The 7380-nt window shown below is 40.4% G+C and overlaps 1 pseudogene across 1 annotated transcript; it reads left to right on the top strand.

Annotated features, from left to right (window-relative positions):
* The first annotated feature begins 230 nt into the window (after positions 1–230).
* LOC309659840 (stAR-related lipid transfer protein 6-like) lies at positions 231–6669 on the top strand (annotated as a pseudogene). The gene is made up of 2 exons: positions 231–966; positions 1339–6669. The product of its transcript is annotated as an stAR-related lipid transfer protein 6-like (transcript).
* The last annotated feature ends 711 nt before the right edge of the window (positions 6670–7380 follow it).

Genomic DNA, 7380 nt, shown 5'->3' with positions numbered 1-7380 from the left:
GGTGGGGCGGGCCGTTAGGTCGCTCTCCCTGCTGGGAAGTGTAGTTTCTCCCTCCGGGTCTTTCTGGGGTGAGGAGGTTCTGGGCTACCTCCGCGTCGCTACCCCGCACGCCCTCCCCACCTCGGCCACGGCTCTGCGCGGCCGGTCTGCGCATATGCCAGGCTGAGGTTCCTTCGGCCAGTTTCCCGGGGCTTCGAGAGGGGACGGGGCGGGGATGGGGACCTGGGGCACTGGCGGCTGCCGTTTCGGTCGCTGAGAGCCAGCCCTACAGCCCCAGTCCTTCCAACACGCTCGGCCTCCCCGCTGTCAGAGCACCCCATCTCAGCATAAGACACCGACTCGGCCGGAGGGGCAGATCCCCCGACCACTTTTTCCCCTCCTCTTCAGCGCCTTCCCCTTCCCATCCCTGAGCCCGGCCTTCCCGGGTTTCCAGCCGGCCCCTCACCCTCAAAGCAGACGCGGGATTGGAGGAGGGAGTTTGGCCAGGGATGGCACTTAACAAACTCCTTGGGGACCTTGATTCCCAGGGAAGAATGGCAGTGATCCAGTACGGACTGGGGACCCAGTCAGGCAGCCCAGAAAGAGGGAGATTATACAAACAGATGTCAAGACCCACTTAACAACATGTGTGAACCTGTCTACGAGGCTGGGACAGGATATGAGGTGCAAAGAATCCAGTTTCAACTTACCAGAAAAAGATGCCATCTCAATCTTGGTTTGTGTTTATTTTCCGCTGACCCTATGGGTGAAGATATCCTTGACCATTTCTCCATCTGAATATGTTCCAGCTCATCCGATGTTACATCACCAGCTTGAAAGGTATGGAGATCTCCACAAGGATTTGGAGAAGAGTCCTAAGAGTTATTAAAATTCTGGACTAGATCTACTAGGAAATGTAGATGGACTATACAGCACTTGCCCAACAAACTGCTCAAGAAATTTTAGGTTACTATCAAGAAACATCAGGCAGAGCTGGAACTGCGGGTGGGGAACATGTCGGATTCAGAGCTCGGCAGGAAGTGGGACCGGTGCTTGGCGGATGCCGTCGTGAAGATAGGAGCAGGAGCAGTGACTTACATCTGAGAACATCCCGGTGGGAGGGAAAGAGAAATCATGTTTATTCCTCAGGAATACTGAAGTGCCCTGGAGTAAGCTGACACTCTTCTGTAACAATGTTATCAGTAATGCTTTAAACTCCAGCACACTGTTTATGTATTTGAAACCAAGTCTGTTTCTTGTTTTGTATTTTCTCTCTGTAAATTGCAAGGAGGTGGTCTTAAAAGAAATAAATTAAACAAAAATAGGCAAAAAAAAAAAAAAAAAAAAAAAGAACATCAGGCTGGAAAGTGGTTAAGACTTCACTAATTTATTTGTGGATTTTTATTACCCTTTGAGAAAAAGGTAACTGTTTCCAGCAAGGCTTCTAAAAAATTCCATGGAAATCTATATCGTGTTGAAGGAATAATTCTGGAATAAACATCTAAACTATCTGATTTACTCTACAAACCTGAAAACAGAATTACATAGGACAAATCATTGAAGAGTGTACGACATGGTACAAAAAATTGATTCGGACACATTCATATGTCATACCATTACACAAAGTTTGCCATAGGCTCAATATCCCCCTGAGACTTTATCGACTTAGTGTATTTGAAGCACTACAAAGGGAATATGGATATTATCAGTTCTACTAGTGTGGATTTTCCAGCATATCCTCCATCTTCAAATTATATTCATGGTTGTAACCATGCTTGTGGCTATATGTGTTCACCTCTGCCAGAGAACCCAGAGTATTCCAAACTAGTGATGTTTGTCCAGAAAGAAATGAGAGGAAAATTGGCCCTGTCAATAATTTAAGCAACCATGCCTTCCAATTTAGTAAGCTTCATCCTAAATGTAAAAGATGGAATAAAGACAAACAAAATTCCATCAGGACGTGGATGTCATTATAGTGGACATTCATCATTCCTAAAGAAGAAATGAGGCCATTTAAAATCATGTGTGGCAGTTACTGCCTTTTACTTCTAAGTCAATATGCATAAATACCGTTACACTATTCTAAACAGTATTCTTGAACAAACTACTGAAGGTACTTTGTGAAAATAAGAGCTCATAGTTGTACAAGAGGAGCATTAAATATAGTTTTTAATCTCAAAAAATAAATAAATAAATAAATAAATTTGGCAACACAATTAGATAGAGAAAGGCCATGATATTTAGTTTCCCTAAGCAGCTCTAAATCCTCATTTAGAATATACCACATTATTTCTATTTAAATACTAAGCACTTTTAGATGATCTGAAGAAGCCCATGAGGCCAGGGGCTCCTATAGATGTAGACCTGCATTACGTCCTAGAAGGAAATCTCAAGAATGGCTGACTTTTTGAGGCAGATGACTTGCCCCAGGGCCATATAGCAAGGGGATGGGAAACTCCACAGTAAAAGTTGGACTGAACTGCTTGTTTCAGGGGGCCAGAGAGAGGGCATAGAGACTCAGAAGGGTCTAAAATGTGAGTAAGAGCTAAGATAAGGTAGAGGCAGGCAGGGAGCATCACTAGATTAACCAAGGCCAGAGAGAAACACCGGTTGATGGTAGATATTAGCTGCAATCAGTGACAAAGACAATGCCTCAGAAACCAGAGGAACCAGCAGATGGTACAAGGAAACCATGTGGATCTGCTGATTCTCCTGCCTTCCTCCATATCAAGATGTCACATAATCCCCTTTTCTCCACTCACACAAGCTCAAACTCCCAATCTTTTTTTTTTTTTTAAACTGAGGTATAGCTGATTTGCAATATTATGTAAGTTTTAGGTATACAGCATAGTGATTCACAAGCAGATAATCTTAGAGAAACAGAAGCAAGGGAAAGGCAGGTAGTGTATTTTGCCTTAAAGTAGAACGTTATCTCTAGGAATTGTTTAAATCATTGCATCTGATTAGAATTTTTTTTTAATTTTGAAATTATCTCAAACTTACAGAAGAGTTGCAAATATCATACAAAAACTTTCCCCCTCTGAACTATCTGAGAATATGTTGCTGACATCATACTTTTTTAACCCCCCCCCACCAATACTTAATATGCCATATTTCCAAAAAAACAAGAAAATTCTTCCCCATGAACACAGCACAACCATTAAAATCAGGAAATTCACATTGATAAATTGCCACCATTTCCTCCTCAGTCTCCATTCAAATTTCACCAATTGTCACAATAATGTCCTTTATCCTTTATAGCAAAAGGATACAGTTTGGAATCACACAATGCATGTCTCTTTAATTATTTCTATTTGAAACACTTTTGTGGCCTTGAAGTTTTGAAGATTACTGCTTAGTTATTTGGTAGAATATCCCTCAATTTATGTTTCCTGATGTTTCCTCACAACTAGATCTAGGTTATTCATCTCTGGCAGGAATATCACAGGAGTGATGCTGTGTTCTTCTCATCGCGTATGATCTTCAATTTGTTCCATTACTGTTGATGTGCACTTTGATCACTCAGAGTCTGCCAGACTTATCCACTGTAAAGCTGATCTTTTCCCCTTTGTAATTAACAGGCATTTCAAGGTACCTTGAAATTATGTAAATATCCTCTTCTTCCTCATACTTTCAGTTTATTCATTTATTGACTCATAGTCAACGTGTATATAATGTGGCTTATAATCCTTTACTATCATTGCTTATTTTGATGCGATGTGTCCTTCTGATGTGTCCGCATCATTCTTTGAGCACTTCCTTAGCTTTCTAGCACAACCAGATGCTCTAAGCTCTAACACCTACCCTGCTTGGACCCACCAATTTTTATTCAGGATCGAAATGGTCAGGAGAGGAAGAGAAGGAAAGGACAAGCTGGCAAGTTCCAAGTTCAAGCAGACAAGCTAATTTCTGTCCTCATTAGCTCCCTATCCAACGTGTGGGATTTAAAAGGAGACAAAATCAACTGCTTACCCTCTGCTAATGTGAATGGGAGTGTGAAGAAATTTAAAACCTTGCTACCTGTATCTTATAAGGGAGACCTGTGTTCACAGCTCCCTGAGACTGTCAGTTCTTGGTTGGTTACTTATGTTACACATTTTGTTCCCTCTTCTGTAGTGTTTAGCAACAGATCTTTGAAACAGAGCAGTAACATGAACCTGTTTTATGATCTTCAATAATGGAAGAACTGGTGACATGGTAATACTTTTCTAATGTCAGTTGGAGAGATGGCCACAAAAAGGAAGGTAGAACAGAGGAGTCACCGAAAAGGTAAACAAGCCCCAAACTCTGAAGTTTGTTTAGGGAAGAACAAATGATGGAGAAAACCAAGACTTGTCCAGAACCAAAAGGAGACCTGGGCTTAAGAAGCTTGAGAACCGGGGGACAGTGTGACTTCCAATAGCAGCTTTTCACCACTTCTCCTCTATTTCCTGGAGATTATGAGCCAGGGGGCAACACTTAGTACTTCTGTACTCTCAAAGGAGCTGCTTTTTAAAATGAAAATACACCCTAGGAATAATAAAATTTTAACAGTATTTCTTCTCTAGAGAATGGCATTTTGAAAGATATTCATTATCTAAGTTTTTACGTTTCTGATACGTTGGAATTTTTACTATGTATTATTTTGTAATCAGAAAAATTGCAGACGTAAGAAATAGAAAGAATAAAATAATGGATGAGGAACTAGGTAGTTTCATTAAAATATTGCATTCAGTTTTTTCCTTTTTTCTGAAGTATAATGTTATATTTAGTAAAATGTGTAAATCTTAGGTGTAGAACTGGGGAATTTTTACATGTGTATACTTTCCAGCAACCACCATCCAGATCAAGATAGAGAATATTTCTATCACCTAAGAGAATTTCTTCCTACCTCTTCCCAGCCAATCCCCCAACCAAGGTCACCACCACTTTGACTTGTATCACATAGATTAGGGTCAGGAAGCAGCCTTCAGCTCTGACTTGACCACTAATGTATAGTGCCAATCTATACAAGTCCCTCTTCCTCTGTGTGTCCCAGGAAATAGACTAAATGACCTTTATGGATCCTTTCAGTTCTACTATTCCAGGAAAGAAATGATAAGTAACGTCTTTTCCCCCAAGGGTCCTTAGTAAATGAGCAGTAAAAAGCATCTCCCAACTTCCAGACCTAACTCCATCTACTAAGCCAGAGGGCTTCTGTATAAATTAGTTCCTAAAGTTGAATCAAGTAGAGTTATTTAAAAGAGAAGGTGGTATTGAATTCTGAAATATTAGATTAATGCTTCATTCTTTTTTTTTTTTTACTATTTACTATACACTGAACATCACTTTGGCAGACAATCAGCTCAGCTCAGGAGACAATGATGGTCACAGCAGTTCCTGCTCCTTGGTCTAGTGAAGGAATGAAAACACAGCCCAGTCTCATTTAGTGTGGAATCTAAAAAAACTGAACTCACAGATACAGAGAATAAACTGGTTGCCAGAAGCTGGGGGTGGGGGTGAGCAAAAGGGGTGAAAGTGGTCAAAATTTCCAATTATAAGATAAATGAATCCTGGGATTGTGTACAGCATGGTGGCTGTAATTAATAATACTGTATTGCATATTGAAAGTTGCTAAGAGAGGAGATTTTAAAAGTTCTTATCACAAGAAAAGAATTTTGTAACTATGGGAGGTGATGGATGTTAACTAGACTTACCATGGCAATCATTTCACAATATATACATATATCAAGTCATTATGTCGTACACCTTAAACAAATACAATATTATATGTCAATTATATCTCAATAAGACTCGAAGAAGGAAAAAAAAGAAACACAAGTCCAACTGACTGTAATGGAAGGAAGAATTTCTCAGGGCCTCAAGAGAGAAACCAAGTTCTAAGAAGGGAGAAAACTCACTTTCAGCTGGGAGATGAGAACAGGCTTTATGGAGGGGGTTGACCAGAAAGCTGGACCTTGAATGAAAAGCAGCAGTTGGATACACAGAAAGTTTGTTCCAAAAATGTCCTAATCTCACAGAAGATGATAGGCTCCATTCTCCAGAGCATTCACAACGTATTCTTTTTTCAGCAAGATTAATTGTTTTGTGCTGAGGTCTTCATAGATTTGACCTGATTTATATCTGCAAATAAACAAGTCCTCATTAGGGAAACTATATTTGTGTAACAGATTGACATCAACAGATCCTTCATATGTCATATCAACAAATCAAGATTTATAGAGAAAATCATGTGTCCAGAGAGCCTTCAAATCAGTGATTCCACTCACAGCCCTCTAGGCTATGTTCTGTCCACCTGGAGGGCTCTAAGGTTTTCTGGTTGGGCTGGACAGTAGGTGACTTTCACCAATGCCACAGGAGTCCCTCGTCTCCTAGAGGAAAATAGTTCATCATAAATGCTGTCTCTTCCTTGTATTGCTGGTGTGAGATCTTCCTTCATGATTTGACATTTGTGTTATTGACTCTGAAAGCACTGAGTGACCAGAGACCTCACTTCCTCACCAGTTTCCATGTCAAAAGCCATGTCCTGAGATCCTCATATTCAAGCTCACTTGGGGTGCTCCTCTGTGAGAAAAAATCCCTTTATGAAGGCAATGAATCAGAAACCACATGGCTGAGCTCTCCAGGGAAGACTGGGAAAGGGCAAATCACAATGATTGATTTTCTTATATCTATTTATTCATTTTAAATAATATGGTTTAAAAATTATTAACTCTAGGGCTTCCCTGGTGGCGCAGTGGTTGAGAATCTGCCTGCCAATGCAGGGGACACGGGTTCGAGCCCTGGTCTGGGAAGATCCCACATGCCGTGGAGCGACTAGGCCCGTGAGCCACAATTGCTGAGCCTGCGCGTCTGGAGCCTGTGCTCCCCAACAAGAGAGGCCGCGATAGTGAGAGGCCCGCGCACCGCGATGAAGAGTGGACCCCACTTGCCACAACTAGAGGAAGCCCTCGCACAGAAACGAAGACCCAACACAACCATAAATTAATTAATTAATTAAAAAAAAAAAAAAAAGAATAAAGAGACTTTATAAAAAAAAAAAAAAAAAAAAAAAATTATTAACTCTAGATTATCCACAATTCAAATTGCATTATCTGAAACTCTTTATTACTAGTAAAAGGAAATCATTTCCTTTTTAATAAACATGTACTGAGCTCTACTTATGTGCTAGGAGTTGATATTCTATGAAAATGCAAAAGACAGATCATAGTTTCTCATTATTACGTATCCGAATTCTTTGAACGGTTATCAAGCATCTTTTATGTCCAAGGCATTTTTCTTTTTTTTTTTTTTTAAACTTTTTATTTTATATTGGAGTATAGCCGATTAGCAATGTTATGATAGTTTCAGGTGCACAGCAAAGCGACTCAACCATACGTATACATGTATCCATTCTCCCCCAGACTCCCCTCCCATCCAGGC

Source organism: Balaenoptera physalus (assembly GCF_965194825.1).
Source record: "Balaenoptera physalus genome assembly, chromosome: 4".
NCBI classification, from domain to species: domain Eukaryota; kingdom Metazoa; phylum Chordata; class Mammalia; order Artiodactyla; family Balaenopteridae; genus Balaenoptera; species Balaenoptera physalus.
This window is presented reverse-complemented; position numbering and strand designations above follow the sequence as displayed.